The sequence below is a fragment of the Aquarana catesbeiana genome, linkage group LG10 (genome assembly GCF_042186555.1).
Source record: "Aquarana catesbeiana isolate 2022-GZ linkage group LG10, ASM4218655v1, whole genome shotgun sequence".
In the NCBI taxonomy this organism is placed as follows: Eukaryota; Metazoa; Chordata; class Amphibia; order Anura; family Ranidae; genus Aquarana; species Aquarana catesbeiana.
The window spans coordinates 7,436,072-7,459,731 of NC_133333.1; the positions used below are offsets into that span (position 1 = coordinate 7,436,072).

General features: G+C 46.9%; 1 long non-coding RNA gene across 1 annotated transcript in view; it reads left to right on the top strand.

Annotated features, from left to right (window-relative positions):
* Window positions 1–23,660, top strand: part of LOC141110278 (uncharacterized) — a 72,928-nt gene that overhangs the window by 36,806 nt on the left and 12,462 nt on the right. Inside the window, exon 3 of the long non-coding RNA XR_012236262.1 lies at window positions 20,259–20,436. This is a non-coding gene — a long non-coding RNA (uncharacterized lncRNA). The remainder of the gene's footprint in view (window positions 1–20,258; window positions 20,437–23,660) is intronic.

The window sequence follows — 23,660 nt, forward strand, 5'->3', positions numbered from 1 at the left end:
GACAGCAGCTGAAGCTCTGCTCAAGGTACTCTCTGCTCCCTGGGTGGGTTTGGGCCGGACAGCAGCTGAAGCTCTGCTCAGGGTACTCCCTGCTCCCTGGGTGGGTCGGGCCGGACAGCAGCTGAAGCTCTGCTCAAGGTACTCTCTGCTCCCTGGGTGGGTCGGGCCGGACAGCAGCTGAAGCTCTGCTCAGGGTACTCTCTGCTCCCTGGGTGGGTCGGGCCGGACAGCAGCTGAAGCTCTGCTCAAGGTACTCTCTGCTCCCTGGGTGGGTCGGGCCAGACAGCAGCCGAAGATCTGCTCAAGGTACTCTCTGCTCCCTGGGTGGGTCGGGCCAGACAGCAGCCGAAGCTCTGCTCAGGGTACTCTCTGCTCCCTGGGTGGGTCGGGCCAGACAGCAGCCGAAGATCTGCTCAAGGTACTCTCTGCTCCCTGGGTGGGTCGGGCCAGACAGCAGCTGAAGCTCTGCTCAGGGTACTCTCTGCTCCCTGGGTGGGTCGGGCCGGACAGCAGCTGAAGCTCTGCTCAAGGTACTCTCTGCTCCCTGGGTGGGTCGGGACGGACAGCAACTGAAGCTCTGCTTAAGGTACTCTCTTCTTCCTGGGTGGGTCGGGCTGGACAGCAGCTGAAGCTCTGCTCAAGGTACTCTCTGCTCCCTGGGTGGGTCGGGCCAGACAGCAGCCGAAGCTCTGCTCAGGGTACTCTCTGCTCCCTGGGTGGGTCGGGCCAGACAGCAGCCGAAGATCTGCTCAAGGTACTCTCTGCTCCCTGGGTGGGTCGGGCCAGACAGCAGCTGAAGCTCTGCTCAGGGTACTCTCTGCTCCCTGGGTGGGTCGGGCCGGACAGCAGCTGAAGCTCTGCTCAAGGTACTCTCTGCTCCCTGGGTGGGTCGGGCCAGACAGCAGCCGAAGCTCTGCTCAAGGTACTCTCTGCTCCCTGGGTGGGTCGGGCTGGACAGCAACTGAAGCTCTGCTCCAGGTACTCTCTGCTCCCTGGGTGGGTCGGGCCGGACAGCAGCTGAAGCTCTGCTCAAGGTACTCTCTGCTCCCTGGGTGGGTCGGGCCGGACAGCAGCTGAAGCTCTGCTCAAGGTACTCTCTGCTCCCTGGGTGGGTCGGGCTGGACAGCAGCGCCTGGGTTCTCGAACTGGCTGGGAGGGGGTGGCCAGGTCAGGGGGGAGGAGGAGGAGAGCCAGCCTCTGCTCAGACACAACGTACACCATCCATGTTGGGGGGGGGGGGGGGGGCGACCTTCGCTATGTCCTCATCCCACAATCAATCGTAAACCAGCGGGGATTTTTACTCCTCTTCACCAGGAAGCTTTTAGGCATGTCTGCAGCAGAAGTAGTGCAGCCTTTTTACGGGGCATCAGAGCGCCCCCCTGCTTCCTGGCCCATTCCACCCCTGTGTCCTGGAGAGGATAACTAGCTACCGCAAGGCAATGGCGGCCCGCCGCCGCCCTAATCCATGCACCCGGCCACTGATCTACATGCAGGGCGCCGGTTGCATGGATTCCAACAGGTTTTGTTTTTTTTAATTATTATTTTTATTTTTTTAGAAGCACGTGATTAGAGGCTGAGGCTCTAATTGTCTAATTGGCTTCAAAGGAGGGTGGGCTCGGGGCACAGAGCCCAGTTGTGCGAATTAACATTCGCTATTGTCTTCCTGATTCTTCTTCCGGGCCAATCAGGAAGCGGGTCATGAGACCCGTCCCCCGATTGGCCGAGAGGAGAAGTGATCCTGTTGGCCGCTGAGGAGGAGGAGGAGATGCAGGGTGAAGTCACCGCCCGTGATCTAGATGGGGTAGGAGCACCATCTAGCCACCACTGCCGCAAGGGCAATATCTCCATGTCAGACTTTTTTAATGTTTTTTTTTTTGTTAAAGTCTGGTCTCCCCTCTCCATACATGTCACTCACCCAGTTGAATGACATGCACTGCGCTCCCTGTGCCTCCTGGGATATGCACGTCACCTATCCCAGGAGGCATAGTCTTTCATTCACTAAAGATGAGGGGGCAGGCTTGGCGGCCTGTCATTGAGAGGCCTATTGACTGAACCCAGAAGAGCCGGCAGCCTCCCAATGATGTCACACAAAAACATGGCGGCACAAGACCGAGCAGGGGCAGATGACAGGCGGGACAACGCTGGACCCGCTGGGTGGGTGATCATCTGAAATGTGCAGAAGACACCACCCAGTATGCAGGGGTTTAACAACAAAAAAATATATATGGCGGGGAAGGTGAATATCTGCTTTAAACTCCGCAATTTTTTTTGCTGTAAAATTACTTAGAACCCCCAAACATGTATTTTCTGAAAGCAGAGGCCCTGGAGAATAAAATAGTGGCTGTTGCAAATTTTTATGTCACTCGATATTTGCACGTTTATAGCCGTTTATCAATATGTTTGATAAAGTATAAAAGTAGGCTTGTATCGAGTAAATAGATACCAAACATGTCAAGACTCAAAATCCTGTGTGTCCGTGAAATGGCAAAAAATTGGGGCACCTAAAATTTTTCACAGGTGACACTTTAAAAGCCATTACATGTTATCAGTTTAGGGTTTTTTAACATGAATTATGGCCCTAGATTTATTGCTTTCACTCTGATGCTTGCGCCGATACCTCACATGTGTGGTGCAGTCGCTGTTTACATACAGTGTGGTGAAGAAGTATTTGATACACTGACAATTTTGCAGGTTTTCCTACTTACAAAGCATGTAGAGGTCTGTAATTCATATCTTCAACCGCGAGAAACGGAATCTAAAACAACTATCCAGAAAATCATATTGTATGATTTTTAAATAATTTGCATTTTATTGCATGACATAAGTATTTGATCACCTACCAACCGGTAAGAATTCCGGCTCTCACAGACCTGTTATTTTTTTTCTCTTTTAAGAAGCCCTCCTGTTCTCCACTCATTACCTGTATTAACTGCCCCTGTTTGAATTCATTACCTGTATAAGAGACACCTGTCCACACACTCAATCAAACAGACTCCAACCTCTCCACAATGGCCAAGACCAGAGAGCTGTTTAAGGACATCAGGGATACAATTGTAGACCTGCACAAGGCTGGGATGTGCTACAGGACAATAGGCAAAGCAGCTTGGTGAGAAGGCAACAACTGTTGGCGCAATTATTAGAAAATGGAAGAAGTTCAAGATGACGGTCAATCTCCCTTGGTCTGGGGCTCGACGCAAGATCTCACCTCGTAGGCCATCAACCATCATGAGAACGGTGAGGGATCAGCCCAGAACTACACGGCAGGACCTGGTCAATGACCTGAAGAGATCTGGGACCACAGTCTCAAAGAAAACCATTCGTAACACACCGTCATGGATTAAAATCCTGGAGTGCATGTAAGGTCCCACTGCTGAAGCCAGCGCATGTCCAGGCCCATCTGAAGTTTGCCAATGACCATCTGGATGATTCAGAGGAGGAATGGGAGAAGGTCGTGTGGTCTGAGGAGACAAAAATAGAGCATTTTGGTCTAAACTCCATTCGCCGTGTTTGGAGGAAGAAGAGGGACAAGTACAACCCCAAGAAGACCGTCCCAACCGTGAAGCATGGGGGTGGAAACATCATTCTTTGGGGCTGCTTTTCTGCAAAGGGGACAGGACGACTGCACCGTGTTGAGGGGAGGATGGATGGGGCCATGTATTGCGAGATCTTGGCCAACAACCTCCTTTCCTTAGTAAGAGCATTGAAGATGGGTCGTGGCTGGGTCTTCCAGCATGACAATGACCCGAAACACACAGCCAGGGCAACTAAGGAGTGGCTTCGTAAGAAGCATCTCAAGGTCCTGGAGTGGCCTAGCCAGTCTCCAGACCTGAACCCAATAGAAAATCTTTGGAGGGAGCTGAAAGTCCGTATTGCCCAGCGACGGCCCCGAAAACTGAAGGATCTGGAGAAGGTCTGTATGGAGGAGTGGGCAAAAATCCCTGCTGCAGTGTGTGCAAACCTGGTCAAGAACTAAAGGAAAGGTATGATCTCTGTAATTGCAAACAAAGGTTTCTGTACCAAATATTAAGTTCTGCTTTTCTGATGTATCAAATACTTACGTCATGCAATAAAATCCTAAGTAATTACTTAAAAATCATACAATGTGACTTTCTGGATTTTTGTTTTGGATTCCGTCTCTCACAGTTGAAGAGAACCTATGATTAAAATTACAGACCTCTACATGCTTTGTAAGTAGGAAAACCTGCAAAATCGGCCGTGTGTCAAATACTTGTTCTCCCCACTGTATGTGGGCACTACAGGCGTGCGTGGGGGGGGGGGGGTGTAACGGGGCTGCTTTTGAATTTGTTTTATTCTTTTTATCGATTTTTTTTTTTTTTTTTTTTTTTAATATTTTGTTTTACACTTTTTTTTGTCTTTTAAATTTATTGCTATCACAATAGGGCGAACAAGCACCCTATGTGAGGAGAAGACCGGTCCTCTTTATGGAGACATCGGGGGGTCTATTAAACCCCCGATGTCTCCCCTGCCCTCCAAAGCAGCTAATCAAGCACAGATTGTGCTGGTTCAGAACTATGCAATCGGCCACATCTCAAAGTACCCCAGAGAACCTCTGAAGGAACCTTAGGGTTCCATGGATCCCTGGTTAAGAATGGCTGCTGTGGGGTAATAATGTAATGTTCTAGGATTACCAAGGGGTGAACCCTGAGAGATGACCATCATACCCTAAAGAGGAGAGTATGACACCCACCCCCCCCTCCAAAAAAAAAATGCATGGCTTGTATCTTTTCTTTTGCATTTGACCCTAAACTTTGTATGGTCCAGAGTCATGGCTCCCAATTCTCTCATTTGCAGGGAACGTCCTTCTTTCTGATCCAGCCCTCCTCCCCCCTTCAGCTGTCCCTCTTTCTCACTCAGCTTTCCACTTTCATTACATACCCCTTCGAAGGGAATAAACAAAGCCGTTCTTCACTTTGTCATTTATTTTATTTTATACAACCATCATAATCTGCATAGCTATACACAGAAAGGAAGACAATGAGAGAATATACACAGAGAGATAAGCTCCTGCCCAGATGAGCTTACAATCTACAGGGCCGGAGATCCTGAGCCAGCACAAGATAGCTTATGTATCACCCGGGGCTGGGGGTGGATTGTACGCTTCGGGATGGGGCAGGGGTAGGCAACCTGGGCTCTCCAGCTGTTGTGGAACTACAAATTCCATGAGGCATTTGCAAGACTCTGACAGCCATGACTGAGGCAGAGGGATAATGGGAGTTGTAGTTTCACCACACCACAGGTCTGACAGTTGCTCTTTGTATTGTGTTTGTATTGGACATTTCTATATCCCAGAACGAGGTTTGAATTATACAAGTTAACATCATTTACATAGCGGAAGAGACTTAATCGGTACATGTCAACATCCGGGAGGTGCGTTATTCAATTTGGGGTCATATTCTCTTTATATAGCGCATTGTTTTGAGCAGGCTCATACCCCAGATGATGTCTTTATAGACGAAACTCGTCGGTTTGAGTACTGCCAACATCGTCCTTGTACATGCATTTATCGACAGATGAAATGTGAGTGTATTTCTGTTTTTATTCCCTCTAAATAAACCCTTTCATCAAACGATATCACACTATGTGGAACCTTTTCTCATTTTTTGGTTACACCGTGTGAATGCCGAGATTCGTTGTGCTCCTCTTTCCACCTATGGAATATATACATGACTGCTTCTTCTGTAATGGTGGCAAGTTGCAGAAGGTACTGCAAGGCTAGGTTCACATTACTGCGACCTGAAAGTTGCGTGACTGCTAGGCAACGTGAGTACTACTTTGATGCGACTTTAGAAGCAACTTTTGGGAATGCCTGAATAATCTTCCCGTAACGTTCGATCCAAATCACATCAATATAGATGAGGATCTGACTTGGAGGCGTCATCCATAAAAAAACCACTTGACCACCGACTCATAGTAAAAAGGCATCATATTGCTTTGACGTTAAATACCGGAGTTACGACAAGCAGCTGCCATAACCCCAGTATCGTTTTTTTCTTTCTACGATGGCCGGTTTTTCTGTGATTCGCCGCGGGATCACTTTTAGAAGCAGCGGGAGAGATGCCCCCTTGCAGCTTCCCGGTCGTTCCCAGGCTTCCTTGACCCATCCGTAAATCCCGGGAGAGATCCGATGCGGCCGCTTCCTGGGCAGGAAGACAAGTGAGGCCAAGATGGCGGCCACTCATCTTTGGGCCCTTGGAGAACCTGAGCGACGTCTGAAATCACTTCCGGTTCTCCGGCCAAAATAATTACAAAAAAAAAAGTAAATGTGCGAAAAGCTATTTTTTTTTCTTTTGCCTTTAATAGTAAAGAAGAGATTTGGAGTCTTTAACCCGAGATCTTTCCCTAAAGAGTAATTTTCTAGCAAAAAAACCCTGATTTTATATATACCAGTTTTGAGTTGCAGAGGAGGACTATTCCTAGAATTATTGCTCTCACTCGAACGATTGTGGCGATACCTCACATGTGTGGTTTGAACACAGTTGACATATGCGGGTGCGACTTGCGCATGCGTTCAGTTCTGCGTGTGCGCTCGGCGAGACTGAGAGCTTTAAATTATTTTATTATTTATTTTACTTTTTATTTTTCATTTTTACACTGTCCCTTTAAAAAAAAAAAAAAAAAAATTGAAACACTTTTATTCCTATTACAAGGAATGTAAACATGTAAAAAAAAAAAAAAGCATGACAGGACCTCTTTAATGTGAGATCTGGGGTCAAAAAAGACCTCAGACTTACACTTAAATGCAATAAAATTTTTATTTTTTTTATTCTATTTTTTTTTCAATAATAAAAAAAAAAATGTCCCTTTTAGACCCGTTGGGCGGAAGTGACGTTTGGTGTCCCTTCTGTCATCCAACGTCATTAAGTCGAATGGGGGGAGGGGGGGCCATCGTTCCCTCACTCGACTTCCAGCCTTTGATGGGAAAGCATCAGATCGTCCCTGCCGCTACGACGGCTCCGGTAAGCGGCAGAAACGACCGGAATTCGGGAGGTGGGGGGTACCTCTCCCGCTGCCGATAAAAGTGAAAATACGCACCGAATCCGCTGCAGAGACCACTTTTATCTTAAAGCGGGCCGCCCGCTGTTTAAGAAAATACCAGGGTTATGGCAGCTGTCTGCTGCCATAACCTCGGTATTTAACGTCAATATGGTCCGGAATTGGTTATTTGCTTTATTTATTTTACTTTGTTGTTACATTGTATTTTGTTTACATTGTATTTTGTTTACATTGTATCCACCTTGTGATTAGGAGAAACATTTAGCATAAAAAAGAAGAAACTGCAAAACAAAATGTAACTATTTTTCCAATCCACATAATCTCCTCCAATATCTTAAAGCGGAACTTCATTAATGTTTCCATCTATTAAATCTTCTGCTCTTGTTGTTGTTTTAACTTTTGGATAGTACTTTTTTTTTTCTCCAGTAAATCCCTTATACAGCACACTATCTGGTCATTATCCTAGGCTTATGACATCATGCACAGCTCTCTCTCTCACTCTCCTGAGAGTTTGCCAGGAAGTGAGGTGGAATGAGTCATAAGAGAGCCAATGGGAGCTGCAGAGCTGGAGGCGTGCCTCCTGTGTAAATCCAGGAAGTTATAACAGTCAGCAGCTACAGCTGCCCACAGTTAAAATGGATGCAGCCAGACTCAGTGGAGGGAGATTTCTGCAGCATATTTGGCAAGTACAGAATCGCAGTATATATAAAATGATATGCAAAGTTTTTTGGAGGGAAGCTTCAGAATGGCAAAAGATGTTTTTATTATAAATGATATGAGCAGCCTGCAGTTCCTCTTTAAGCAGGCATGATGTCCGTGTTATTGAGCAAACACTAATCCGGGGCACGCGGGCGTACGAAGTACAGTAACCCATAGCAACCCACTGTGCATAGTCATCCCCCCGCTGATCTGTGTTCCTGGGCAGCACCAGAAACGCTGATTATATTGTATAAATAATTCCGATGCCCAGCAATGTGCCCGGGCGGGATATATACACACCACTTCTACACATAGAACTCTATATATTTACACTCACATATGTACATAATTTGGGAACAGCTGCTCCATACAGGCACATCTGCTACAAGCTGCTAATTACATCTCTCCGCGTCTTCCAGAGCTCCCGCTGTGCCGCGCCGTACCGCCGTCATAACCCTTTCCCTGCTGCCAGCCTGGCGAAGCTACGAAAAACACCCACCTTGGCATAGGAATCGCCCTGCCATGAAATACGAGGCAACAGGTGCCCAAGAAAACCCAAGACACGAGGTAAGAGGAAGATTCTGACCTAACGCGTTACGTCACGCGCTGCCCGCTTCTCACAGGGTGACGATGGTAAACTGCGGGGGGGTTTTAACCCACCTGGATTTTTTGCTCTTTACCCTTTCGAAATTGGTCGGCCGGGAAATATCTGCTGTGGTCACCATTCACCTGATCCAGGTGTTTGCGGCGGTCTTGCGTCTAAAGAATTGCCATCATCTTATTTTATAGAGAACCTTTCCTGGCAGAAGTATGTGGGCCGCCATTGCTGACTCCCCGCAGGAAATGCTCATTTTCTGTCCCTTATGCTTGTAAGGAAATTTGGAGGTATCAGTCTTTATCAGCATACTGGTCCAGCGGTAGGCAAACCACGGCACTCCAGCTGTTTTTCAGGGGTTGGGCTTGGCTCCTTAGGGTTGCCACCTGTCTGGGGGATTCACCCGGACAGTTCGGGTTCTGAATAGTGCGTCTGGGTTTCGGGCCAACTGAAACCCGGACACAGTATTCAGAATGGACTTCACTATTCAGAAGTAACCAAGTATCACGACCATAGAGTGCATAAGTGTGTGTGCACACAAGCCCCACCCTCATACACGGGCAGGAGAGGAGAGCGGGCTTGATCTACTCCTCCTCCTTCTCCGGCCCCTACCCCTCTGTGTGCCCACCTACACTCCAATACCTGGCGTTCTGTGCCTCAGGAAAGGGATGTGTGGGCTGGAAGTTTGAAGCTCAGCAGATACATCGTGTATGAAAGGCTTTGATGCCTGAGCCTCCATCCTTGGGTGAGTGAGCTCACCATCCAATGTCTGTGACTGAGTTCCCCTCCCTTCTCTTTCCTGCCTCCAAGTGAGTACACTAAGGTAAGGTGTAATGGGTTCCCCTAGGACTCCGACGTAAGGGGGGCTTTGGTAACCCTAATTTATAAGGGAAATGCTGGGAACTCTGATGTAAGTGGGAGGTTTGGTGAGCAGAAACCCCCCTTACATTAGAGTTCCCCTTTACACCAGAGTCCACAGCGTTCCCCCATGAAAATTACATTTTGCTTTGTGCGGCTTAAGTGTTCAGGTTTGGCTTGAAGAAAGGATGGCAACCCTACCCTTAGTTCCAGTGAAGGGAACTCTTAAGGTGTCAGCATACCAAGACATTTTGGACAATTTCATGGTCCCAACTGTAGTTTGGGGACGGCCCCTTCCTGTTCCAACATGACTGCGCACCAGTGCACAAAGCAAGGTCCATAAAGACATGGAAGAGCGAGTTTGGAGTGAAGGAACTTGACTGGCCTGCACAGAGTCCCGACCTCAATCTGATATTACACCTTTGGGATGAATCAGAGCGGAGACTGCGAGCCAGGCCTTCTCGTCCAACATCAGTGCCTGACCTCACAAATGCTCTTCTGGAAGAATGGTCAAACATTCCCATAGACACCCTCCTAAACCTTGTGGGCGGCCTTCCCAGAAGAGTTGAAGTTGTTGTTATAGCTGCAAAGGGCGGAGCCAACCCAACATTGAACCCTACGGACTAAGACTGGGATGTCATTAAAGTTCATGTGCGTGTAAAGCCAGGCGTCCCAATACTTTTGGTATTATAGTGTTGCTAAACTACACTGTAGAGTGCATGAGCATCATGGGAAATGTAGTTCCAAAACATCTGAGGTGCCGAGGTTCACCGTCATCACTGCCCTAGGTTCACACGTGTGCAGGATGTTTGCCCGCCCACATCGCAGGTAAATAAGTCCCAGAATTTTTTTGTTTAAAAATTGACCGCATTTTTGCATCACACTTGTGCGAGTCGGGAGCGCTTGCAAAGCCGCGCGCGTTACCGACCCGCAGTAGACATGTGAGCCGTCAATAAATTTGTTTCGTTCCGTACTAAAATTAATTCATAATTCGTGTCCGTAATTGGATTTGGATTCGTACAAAATACAAATTTTCGTAAACTTTTCATAACTATAACGAGTGTTCACTATGATTGATTTATCATTATGAGGGGCTCCCACCATCCCTGTGCTGCGCTGACATCCTGGGTTTTTAACTTTTAGTTTCGTTAACTTTTTGTAACAATAACGAAAGTTCCTTATGATAAATTTATCCGAAGTTCGTAAACGAAATTTCGTATTTCGTACAAAGTTCGTATGCATAAAAATTCGTATTTTGGATCCTCACGAATGCACGAATTTTTGGAAATTCGTACGAAACTAAATCGCACGTGTCTAACCAGCAGGCAAAATTCGCTGACCTTTAGCAGACAGGTGGCAGCACCATGGGATACCACGCACGCAAAAACGCAGACATTTTGCCGATGCGCGCACGTGCCATTAAGAATCAATAGCACCCCCCATGTGTCTGCTAAAGAGCAGCGCGTTTTTGCCTGCAGGATGGGAACGCGCACAATTTTACAAACTGAGGCAGAGGCATGATGGGGCCAATCTGGAGTGCTGAGGCTGCCTGCACGTGACTTGGAGCGAGTATTGAATTTGTGCCGCTCGTTAAGTGCCCGGTTCACACTGCTGCGTTGCGAATTTGTTCCGTTTTTTTTGTCCTGAGTGAGGTGTGATTTTACCGCGAATTTACCGCGAATTTACCGCGAATTTACCGCGAATTTCAGGAGTTGGTCATAGCTGCGATTGATGTTCTAGCCAATGGAATCATAATGGAAAAAGAAAAAAGGTGTTAACTTCCTGTGTATTTCCTGGTTTTTGTGGAGAGTAGTGTGGTGGAATTCGCACATATCTGAACCAACAATGCGATTCCAGAACGATTTACATTGATGTCTATGGAGGCTAAATTCGCAACGCAGTAAACTCGCACAAGACCCTTTTTTTTTTTTTTTTTTTTATCGCATTCGTAGGGGAATCGCAACGCATGTATGTGAACGACGGTCATTGAAAACAATGACTTTATGGATGACATGCGAATTTAGAATGTTTTTGACGCATCACATTCGTTATGAACTCGCATCAGTGTGAACCGGCACTTAAAGGAAAAGCGTGTGTGTATATAATTTTTTTTATTTTTTTATTATTTATTTATTATCATTTTTTTTTCCTTTACAAACTACAAAAACAATAGCTCTTATCCTTAGACAATGGGTATAGTACATCGGCATCATGCTGTAGAGAATTGGCATCGATAAAACCCATCAACAATAACCGGCTTCCCTGGCTACTATTCCAACAGGTTGACAGTAAACTTAACTGGATGGCATTTAGTTTGCTTTGTTCACTGTTCATCATAAACAATTCCCTTTTTTTCTTTCAAATAAAATCCTATTTTCGCATTATTTTTTTTTTTTTTTTTTTTTTGCAACTTGTTATAGCTTAGTGCTGCTGATCCCCTGCCGCCTCTTTGCAGCCACTTCCTGTCTCCATGCACTCCAGCGATGGCTGCTTGGCATTTCTCCGGGCGGGTTTCCTGATGGTGACAAACAGTGTTGGCCGCGTCTGTGTAATGTACCTTTAAAAATGGCCACTTCTAGTCTCCGCTGACATCTCTCGTGAGACGATGCAGGAGAACAATTGGGAGATGAGGTGTCACCCTGTAACAGGAAATGCCTGAAAAAAAAAGGTCAGTCCTGGCAGGATCACCAGGAATTATTTTAAAACGAAAGCTGCAGATTTAAAAAGATAGAAGAGGACTTTTGAAATGTTACTAATATGCAGGGCCAAATCTAGAGGGGCTCCACAGCCCCTCATCGCTGTCACTGGTCCCCCCCCCCCCTGATTTCATTCATGCCCCCCTCCCCCCGGGCCAGTGACAGTGATGAGGGGCTGTGGAGCATTGCTCAGTCTTGGTATTTAAGAGGTAGCATGGCTGCACAGTGCCCCACCACCCACCCCCCCCCCATCTGCTGCACCACGTCATTCCATTGGATCGAGGAGACTCTGATGTGAAGGGGGGACTCTGATGTTAAGGGGGGCCCTAAAGTGATGAGGGGACTCACGTGTGTGAGGAGGAGATCCTCAAAGCTCATCACTTTGATCTACAGCTGAAACCGAGTAAATATGATGTTACTTTGTATCTCTCGATCTCACCTATGAACAATGCTTTTTAAACAATATTACTTTGTATCTCTCTATCTCCTATCTGAACACTGTTTATAAAGAGATACAAAGTAATATTGTTTGTTTATTACCTATCTGAACAATGTTTGTTTATAAACAATGTTACTTTGTATCTATCTTACCTATGAACTATGTTTTTTAAACAATTATCTTACCTTGTATCTCTTTATCTCCTCTCTGAACAATGTTTATAAACAATGTTACTTTGTACCTCTATTTCACCTATAGCTATTGTTTATATAAGCTTCCACCATGAATATTTGAAGGTAGGACTATTTGTGTGTGTGGTGGTGGGGTGGTGATGGGGTGCAGATAGCTTGGACTCAGATGTGAGATGTGTTGTCATTATGCCCCCTGACTTTTTTTTTTTTTTTACTGCACCCCCAGATCAGACAGTCTAGATCCGGCCCTGTTAATATGATGGACCTTTTATAAGATTTGAGTGGTTGAGCCTGCTTGTACTTCCATACCTTACTGGGAGAGGGGCTTGGCCTGGGTGTGAGAAGAGGTCCTTTTTCATGCCCCAATAGGCGGCTTCTCCTGGTTTCACGTGCTGTAAATCCTAGAGGACCTCAGGGTGGGCAGAATAGAGGACAGTATAGTAAGTATTCTGGGGGGGCTCCTATCTTCGTTATCTATGAGTCCCTCCTTATTTCAGCCAAGGTTTCTCAACTAGGGTTCCTCCAGAGGTTACTAGAGGTTCCTTGAATAATGAGCAATTTCTGCCTCTCAGATAAGTTCCCACTGTAACCATTAATCTTTTTAGCTATCTGTAAGGGGGGGGGATTTCTTCCCACTGACCACAAGTGTGAGGAGCATTCTTCCCACTGACCACAAGTGTGAGGAGCATTCTTCCCACTGACCACAAGTGTGAGGAGCATTCTTCCCAATGACCACAAGTGTGAGGAGCATTCTTCCCACTGACCACAAGTGTGAGGAGCATTCTTCCCACTGACCACAAGTGTGAGGAGCATTCTTCCCAATGACCATCACACTAATGTATCATGAATTTTAGATCTAGTAACTTTTGACAGGGGTTCCCTAAGACTGGAAAGTGACACGAGTCCTGGCGTTCGTGTCAATGGACGCAGCAGCAGCAGGACTTGGGAGCGAGTCCGCACGGGTGCCTCCCATGGAAAGCGCCTCTCGTGGGGGCACTCAAGAAGAGGAGGAGCCAGGAGCATAACGGAGGGACCCCAGAATAGGAGGATTGGGGCCACTCTGTGTAGAACCAACGAGGTATGACATGTTTTGTTTTTTTGTTTTTTTTAACCTTAACCTTCTTGCAACCTATGCATTAAGGTGAAAAATATTGGATTAGATTGATAGCAGAGCAGCCATTGGCTCCCACTGCTGTCAATCAAATCCAATGACGCGGGAGGGGGGGCGAGTCATACATTTGATTTGGCGGCTATGGACGCCGAATGCTTGACTCGGGAGAGCGCTTCTCCTAGGGGGTTATCTGATGTGCTTTACTTACCTGAGCCCTGGAATTTCCCCCCGGCGGGGACGCAGGGTCCCTCTGCCCAGGGGTCTTGGCTCTTGATTGGATAGATTGATAGCAGAGCAGCCATTGGCTCCCGCTGCTGTCAATCAAATCCAATGACGCGGGAGGGGGGGCGAGTCATACATTTGATTTGGCGGCTATGGACGCCGAATGCTTGACTCGGGAGAGCGCTTCTCCTAGGGGGTTATCTGATGTGGGGAGGAGCCACGAGAGCCGCCGAGGTACCACAGAAGACGAGGTTCGGGGCCACTCTGTGCAAAACGAGCTGCACAGTGGAGGTAAGTATGATATGTTTGTTGTTTTGTTTTTTTAATAATCAAAGCTTTACACTCACTTTACGCTTTGGCAATAATAATGTGTGTTAAATCAACTGCTTGCAGTTTCCAGTCATAGCCTGTGTGACAACACAGGGGAGCACAATTGGGGGTGATAGGGATGAGCGTTGTCACCCTATAGCAGGAAGTCATTTTCCATATTGTTAAAATTACTTTAAGACGCCCTTTTACACTGATGCCCGCTTTTCAGGTGTTTTAGCGCTAAAAATAGCGCATGAAAAGCGCCTCTCGAGCCACCCCAGTGTGAAAACCGGAGTGCTTTCACACTGCGGTGGTGCGCTTGCAGCATGGGAAAAAAAAAAAAAAAAGTCCTGGGGCAAATCAATGGGCAGCGCTGCTGAAGCGCCTGCAAAGTGCTTTGGCAGCAGGCATGTACTGGCCATCGGGACTACAGGGAGTTTCCGGTGGGCCGATGGCTCAGTGGGCCTATTTCAGTGACAGTGGACCGCCGCCTCCCTCCGGTCCTCTGTCCCCCCCCACAGTGCTCACCTCCTCTCCCTGGCTAGTTATGCAGCGCGCCTGAATACAGACATGATGCTCAGGGGGTCAACACTGAGAAGCTCATCATACGATCCGGAAGGAGGGTGGCCTCATTTTCCTGCCTAATCTTGTCCCATTGGGGGGGGGGGGGGCGCCAAACTGATTCTTTGCCCCAGGTGAAATAATGTCTAACTTCCCCACTGGTACTGCCTATAAGAGAAATAATGTAGAACGGCTAATGGCTAGTGAGGGGGCTTGGGTGGCAGGCCGGGGGAGGCGGGTTTGTCCAGCCGGCATGGGAGAGACCTGTCAAAGTGGGCCAGTCTGGATGAAGTCCAGGGCCAAATTTTTGTCCCAGTCCAGCCCTGTTTGGCAGTGGCGCTTTTAACCCCCTTCTATGGGGTTAAAAGCTCCTCGCTCCCGCCTGCACAGCGCCGGTAAAGTGCCGCTAAAACGAGCGTCGCTTTACCGCTGGTGGGGGGGCGGTGTTCAGTGTGAAAGGGGTCTAACATGAGATTTTTAGTGTCTGGTTATCCTCTACGTCAAGGATAAGCAGATCCTGTCTTGCCATCATGTAATCTTTCTCCCTCCCTCTCTTTCCCTCTTTCCCCTTTTCTTTCTCTCCCCCCCCCCCCCCTTTCCCTTCTCCCCCCTTTTCTTTCTTTCTCCCTCTTTAAATAAATAGAGGCCAGTTTTTTCACTGATATATTATCAAATGGCCAAATTATACATTTTTTTTTATCCATCTCAATGATTTCGCACTGAGACTTTTTTTTTTCTTTTCATCTGAAAGCTTTGTCGACCTTCAATTGCCTTTTTTTTTTTTTAGATCATCGTTAAACTGTAGCGAATGACCTCATAATTCCATCAAGAACATGCGATTGGCTACTTGTGCCTGCCCACTTAGCCATTTTTCAATATCCTTTTTGAAATTTCAGCATTGTAGTAATAGCCTTTCCAAAATGTCGCTGTTTTTCGTTCATCGCTTCTCCTCAGCCACCTTTTAATAGATTACAGCTGGATAAAGTATCTAGGGGGGAAACCCTACTGGAGTCCCTCCAAAAACCAGGCAATTAAAAAGCGTCGGAGCTGACCTCCTCTCTAACCTCCTCTTATTAAAAAAACACCCTTATGTACCGAAATAATGGGTCCCTTTTGTCATGCCGAGCGTTTATATTATGGAAATTCCTCTTCATTGTAACAGGACGGAGGGCTGGGAGAGGAGAGGTTTGCAGCACCGCCAAGGGGCAAGAAGATGGGGCAGGAGAGAGAGTTTAAAACAGCTCATAGAAATATATAAAAAAAATTAAATTATAGCCAGTTTGAACCCTTCCTCCATGTTTACTAAAACTTAGACGGCCTCCCTAAGGGGCAGGTAAGGCAGCAGAGTTGAGCTTTAAAGCACAATCACTGTGCAGCATTACCATCAGGATGTGGTGCATGCAGATGGAAGGAATACAGCTGCCCTGTACATATATTAACCCTTTCATGACTACGCCTATTTCTGACATTTGGTGTTTACAAGTTAAAATCTGTATTTTTTGCTAGAAAATGACTTAAAACCCCCCAAACATTCTGTATATATATATATATATTTTTTTTTTTTTTTTAGCAGAGAATCGAGAGAATAAAATGGCGATTGTTGCAATATTTTTTTGTCACATGGTATTTGTGCAGCGGTCTTTTAAACGCAACTTTTTGGGGAAAAAAATAAACTTTTAATGAATTAAAAAAAGAAAACGAAACGGTAAAGTTAGCCCAATTTTTTTGTATAATGTGAAAGATGATGTTACGCCGAGTAAATAGATACCAAACACGTCACGCTTTAAAATTGAGCACACTTGTGGAATGGCGACAAACTACGGTGCCTAAAAATCTCCATAGGCGACATAAAAAAAAAAAATAAATAAACGGTTACCAGGTTAGAGTTACAGAGGAGGTCTAGTGCTAGAATTATCGCTCTCGCTCTGGGGATCGCGGCGATACCTCACCTGTATGATTTGAACACCGTTTACATATGCGGGCGCGACTTCCGTATGCGTTTTTCTTTGCTACGCGAGCTCGCTTTAAAAATTTAGTGTTTTTTTTTTTATTTCATTTAATTTTTTTTTTTTACATTGTTTTTAAAAAATAAAAAAAAATTTTGATCACTTTTATTGCTGTCACAAGGAATGTAAACCTCCCATGTGACAGTAATACCCTGTTTCCCCCGAAAATAAGACCTAGCGTGATTGTCGGTGATGGCTGCAATATAAGCCCTACCCCCCAAATAAGCACTAGTAGGTCTTATTTCCAGGGTAGGGCTTATTTTCGGGGAAACAGGGTAGGGCTTATTTGGGGGGGTAGGGCTTATATTGTAGCCATCACTGACAATCACGCTAGGTCTTATTTTCGGGGAAACAGGGTAGGTGGTGACAGGTCCTCTTAATGGAGGGATCGGGGGGGGTCTAAAAGACCCCAAATCCCTCCTTTGCACTTCAAAGTATTCAGATCGCCGAAAACAGCGATTCTGAATACTGTATATTTTTTCTAAAAGGGCTCCATTGGCGGGCGAGTAAACAGGAAGTGACGTCGCGTAACGTCACTTCCGTGTTTACAGAGAGAAGACTGGAATGAAGCCGTTTCCGTCTTCGTGACAGTCTGTCTCTAGCTGCTGGAAGTGGCGGATCGAGGATCGAGTCTCCCGGTGGGATGGGAGGCCCGGTAAGAGCGGCGGGGGGGGGGGTGTCCCCTCCCGCTCCTCCGGGATAACAACCGAGCGGGTTTTAGCCGCATCGGTTGTTATCCCTGGATAGCCGATCGCCCGCTCTAAAAAAAACGGTACTTGGATGATGCCTGCAGCCGCGGGCATCATCCTGGTATAAACCCCCGAAAGCCAAGGCAGCATATCTGCGTACGTTTGGCGGCAAAGGGATATTTACAAACGGTACAGCGATACAAAATGTCCAAAATGAGAAGATTCATTGAAAGGATTATAGACATTACTCTGATCTAATGCACTTGTATATCTATAAAAACCTGGAGCTTTCCTTTTAAAAACAAAGTAGCGCTATGTAAAATGATACTGATATATTAAAATGAATTGATAATTTGTGTTCCCTGTCGGCAGCCAATCAGAATGTTCCACTACCCCCACCGCAGGCAGCAGCCTCATCCTCCCCGTTATCACAAAGGCGGCTTGTAACTTTAAATGAGGTAAGTCCTCAGGCTGCTCTATAACCAAGGGATGGGCCCGATTATTATTTACTTAGGAGTTGTGAGTGAAACGTCTTAGCGGGTAAAAACGCCTGGCGAGCGGCTCTGCCAAGTACGCAAGTGATGGCCGACACCTAAAGCAAAAGTTGCTTTCGGCATGTTTATGATTAGGCAGCATCACTCTCGCATCGAAATAAGATGATGATGGAACTGGAGTCGTTATTTCGATGCAGCCGATTTTCCTAACGAGGCACAAGCGCCACTGTTGACATTACGAGTGGCGCGGCCCTTTCATCATTAATCTGCCGCGTCTTAATGACTACTTTCTGGGCAACTGCAAACTAACAGCGGTGCTCCTCGTTATTGTGTCTCAAAGGAGGGCTGCGAGAGTTCCGCCACGAAATCCAATTCCAAAGACCGCGTTTAAAAGAGGCATGCACTTAGCTTCTATCGGAAACGAGACAAGCTCTTCCTTCAGACGTTCTGCTAAATGAGATTCCAGCAAGAGCACAAGTTCATCCTTGTGTGCCGATCAGACAAATATGTCTAACTTGCTTCATCGCCCGTTTCCCCCCCCCACCAAGAGGCCCTTGGGCTGGCCAGATTGGGTACCTGTCATCTCTGGTCGGTGGGTTCCTTGGCTCGGTTAGGAAGTGCAAAGAGCAGTAAATGTGCAAAAAAAAATGAGATTTCAATTTCTGTAGTCAGAGACCGTGAAATATTTCTGAGCAGTTGCTGCACATCGTTTATTGCCCTTTGCAGATGGGCTCAAGAGCGTCTTGATGCCAAATTAAAGCCCGAACTCCAGGGATTAGACAAATTCTACCCCTGAAGTGGGGCCCCACCATGCATTGCAAGGGGCTTGTTTAGTCTTGAGGTGCAGGGGTAAGGTCAGGGGCGGACTGACCATTCGGGCACTGCCCAAGGGCCCCCATGCCACTAAGGGGCCCCATCAGGGTTGCCAGCCTCAATAAAATCAGGGACAGTATGTAAAAATTTGTGTTTTTTTTTTTTAAGATTTCCCAAGATTATAGCTGCCCCGCCTCTCCAGTACCTTTTCAGTGTGTGTATGTGTATTCTGTGTGTGTACCCCATATGTGCATTCTGTATATGTATACTGTATGTGTGTGTAAACTGTGTGGCCCCATAATCTATTGCCCGGGGGCCCCATAATCTCCCATTGCCCGGCGGCCCCATAATCTCCCCTTGCCCGGCGGCCCCATAATCTCCCCTTGCCCGGCGGCCCCATAATCTCCCCTTGCCCGGGGGCCCCATAATCTCCCATTGCCCGGGGGCCCCATAAGTTGTCAGTCTGCCCCTGGGTAAGGTGTATTACTTACCTTATAGTTGGCTCTGACAGGCTCTCAGCCCATGTGACCGATCCCCCTCCTAAGTAGCTTTGGGCCATTGCGGCATACTCACCCCCCCCCCCCCCCGACCTACAATGCAGGGGCAATGATCCTGAGGGACCAGCCCCTAGGCCTGAGAACAGCACTGGAGCCTGCTGGGAGGTAAGCACACCTTATTCATGCCTACCTAGAATAAACAAGCATTTAACTCTTATGCCGCGTACACACGAGCGGATATTCCATCTGAAAAAAACTTGGATGGTTTTTCCGACGGAATTCCGCTCAAGCTTGCCTCGCATACACGCGGTCACACAAAAGTTCTCTGTACTTTCGACCATCAAGAACGCGGTGACGTGCAACACTACGAGGAGCCGCGAAAATTAAGGTCGGTGCTTCCGAGCATGCGTCGAAATTGTTTCCGAGCATGCGTTAGGAATTTTGCGCGTCGGAATTTGTACAGGCGATCGCATTTTCAGACAGGAACTTTTTTCCGACCGAAAAATTGAGAACCTGCTCTCAATCTTTTGCTGGTTGGGAATTCCGCCAGCAAAAGTCCGATGGAGCGTACGCACGGTCGCATTTTCCGACCAAAAGCTCTCATCGGTCTTTTGCTGGCCGAATTTCCCATCGTGTGTAGGGGGCATTATAGTGCAGGGTGGGGGCATCCACTGCAATGGTAGAGGTTGTCTCATTCTGGGAGTTCCGAGTGGAGATAGGAAAACAGCCATTGTGTAATTATGCTTCTGGTTTTAGTGTTGAAGGTAACCATTGGGGGTTGCAATTTTAATTATGCTTCTGGAATTGGGGTTAAGGGTTATCATTGGGGGGGCGAGGGGGATATAGAGATTGTAATTATGTTTATGGAGTTGGGGTGAAGGGTTATTATTGGGGGTTGAGGAAAATTAGATTTTGCATTTCAGATACGATTATCACACCGACAAAAACAAAACACAAACATGCACCGCACGTGTCAGTGCCCAATACATGTTGATGGTTTCCAAAATTTGCCAAACAATGCCGATTCTTGTGCAACAAACATAACCACTTTTTTTTTTTTATAGGTCAAACACTATTCCCTGGCACTGGCCTAAAGCTGCAACATTCAGACTGACCATAGGAGCCCGATCCAAGCCGGAACGTGAGGAGCACCCAACCAAAACTAAAGCTGACCAACAGGCAGGCCCAGAAGGACGTTATTGGATAGAGAATTCAGGACTCCCAGAAGCCTCGTAGAGTGGGGTAGGAGATATTTTGGACTGATTTTAAACTAATATTAAAGAGTTTGTTTTTTAAATTTTAGATAGGGTAAGGATTAGAACACCTATCAGGTTTGTATTGCTGTCATTGGGCAGATTCACATCCTTTTTTCCTATTGACAATTGTCTCTGAGACAACATTTTTGAGTTGTCACCAGAGCAAGAGATGAGGAGAAAACCCTCCAATGAGGGGGTGGGGGGGGGGGACACACCTGTTCCTATGCAACTCTAAAAATTCAAGCTTCTCCAAGTTTCTTCAGTTCTAAGGAGCGCGGGGAACATCTCCGGTGTTTATATCCACATAGGGAGCAGACACTTTTCTCCAATCACCATGGAATGTGTCAAGGCAGATGTTGCTCCTGGATAATCAAGCCTATTCTTGGACAATCAACCTTGACACATTCCATGGTGGTTGGATGAAGGTGTCAATGCTCCCTGTGTGGATATATATACGTTGGGGTATGTTTTTGTAAAGAGGAAAGGATTGCTGCTATTCCCAACCAGGCCAAGTAAATAAACAATAAGGAGCGGTCTCGGCCTACATGTCTCCACCAATCAACACATCAGGATTATTTTTGCTCCTCCCACCCGGGCTTAGTTGTAGACCCTATGACTGAATCCCAGTGGGTGGGGCGAAATGCATCAGAATGTGTGGATTGGTGGAAACGTAGGCCGAGGCCACTCTTTATCGTTTATTTACCTAGGCTACTTGGGAGTAGTGGTGAGCCTTTCCTCTTTACAGTCACCAGCCCTCTGGATTGGTATCAGGATAAGTCTACACCCCCATGCTATGGGACTCAAGGATATGCTTTCACCTCTACTTTGAGCAGCACCAAAAGCAGTATAACAGGTCACTTGTGGTAAGTTCCTGCCACACATTAGAACTAAAGAATTGGTATGGATAAGCTCTAAAAAGGTCTTCAAACAGCATTACAGAACAAAGTCCAATTGATATGGGCTACAAGCTGACCCAGTTATTGGCCGGTCGACTCAAATTTTGAAGTATATCTAAAGCCACATTCTATACGCTATGTATAGAATAGAGATGGTTAAAACCCAATGGGAAGAGATTTTTCCTTCACTTCCTGTAGACACAACTGGCCGTAAGATCGGGAAATCTCAGCAAAGCGAAGGCATTCCTCTGCGATAGTTTTTACCACCCCATGTGAGAAGAAGAAATTTCTCACTATTCCTGTTCTGGTGACAACTAAAAATATTCAATTTTTTTTCATCACTTTTTGTCGTGGTGACCAGTATTAACACAGAAGGTAAATTCCCCCCCAAAGCAATTGTGGATTACGATGCGCTTTAAAGCTGAACTCTGGATACATAAACTTTCAATTAAATATTCTCATCTTTAGCACATGGCCTATTCAGACAGCGGAGCTGTAGGTGGGCCCTGCAGGCTCCACCCACTTACAAGCTGGCTGCAGAAAACTACAGGGAGGGGGAGCAGAGACCAGACCAGTCAACCTACACAAGGAGAGCAGAGCTGTGAGAGGAGCCCAGCCAGGGCCGTCTTTTCGCATGGGCACGCTGGGCCACCTGCCCAGCGACCCCAGCCAGGGCCGGACTGGCCTACCGGAATCCTGGGAAATTTCCCGGTAGGCGCCTGCCCTGGGGGCGCTTTGAGTTGCGGCTGCAGCGCTCCGCTCTTTCCCACTCTCCTCCTCCTCCTGTCTATCACGGAGCTGGATGGGTCTGTGTTTGGCGGCTGCGCTGTAACAAGGTCCCACTGCCCTAGACCAGCTCGTGTAATAGTAGATTGAATCAGTGTTCCCCCTATCACACGAGCCAGTCTAGGGGGGCGGGACCTTTTTACAGTGCGGCCGCCGAACACAGACCCAGCCAGCTCCGTGACACACAGGAGGAGATGCCCGCTGTGTGTGTTACCAGGCGATGGTGAGTCTGTATTGATTGGCACAGTGATGCTGCAATGGTGGGCACAGTGAGGCTGCATTTGATGGGCAATCGTACGCGATTGTGTAGACAGGGGCCCCAGTGCACTGTATTGCCTGGGGGGTCTATAATGCTCTTAAGATGGCACTGGGCCCAGCAGGCTCCATCCACTACAGAAGGGGGGTGGAGATCAGACTAGTCACCCTGCACAGGAAGAGAGGACAGCAGTGGGCGGTCTTTATTACATGAAGTCTTACACTGGACGACTGCACAGATCAGGAAGAAATACACAAAGCACACCAAGATTCAAGAAGAATACACATGAACAATGGATTTTATACAATATTTGCTTATCCCAGCCAGAGTTCAGCTTTAAAGATACAAGCTTTCGAAACACAGAAGGTTTCTTTGTCACTAGGCACTTTCATTGGCACTATGCTGGAAAGATGATAAAACATCTTTCATCATGCACTTTTTGAGTTAGCCATTAATGGGTATCATGTCGACTTCAAACTTTACTCTTTTTCTCAAGAGCTAACAAAAAGGTACAAACACCAAATGTTAAAGGGCACTATATGGTAAAAAGCATGTGGACCCATTTCCAAATGATGGGGTTCAGGTGTTTCCAGTGAAGGGTCCTGTTAACACTACGACATACAAAAGACATTGTAGACAATTGCTTTTCCAACCTTGTGGTAACAGTTTGGTGAAGACCCTTTTCTGTTCCACCATGACTGTACCCTGTGTACAAAGCCGGCTCCATATGGTATGACCAGTTTAGTGTAGAGGAGCTGGAGTTCCCAACATCAGTCCTTAAGTATCCCCAACAGGTCATGTCTTCAATTATTGTCAATGACTTGAATCACAGCTAATTTCATCTAAGGGAAATTCCCATAAAACGGCCTGTTGGGGGTACTTGAGGACTGAGGTTAGGAACCACTGTTGTAGACAATTGTGCTATCCCAACCTTGTGGTAACAGTTTGGTGACGACCTTTTTTTGTTTCACCATGACTATGCCCCGGTGTACAAAGCCAGCTTCATAAAAACATAGTTTGACCAGTTTGGTGTGGAGGGACTCAAGTCCCCAGCCTCAGTCTTCAAGTACCCCCAATAGGTCATGCTTTTAAATCAACGTCAATGACTTGGTATTTACGCCTGTTATTTTAATGGACATTCCCAAAACATGGCCTGTTGGGGGGACTTGAGGACTGAGGTTGAGAACTAAGGTTGTAGAGCATTGTGCTCTTCCAACATTGTGGTAACAGTTATGTGAAGACCCTTTTCTGTTCCACCATGACTGTGTACAA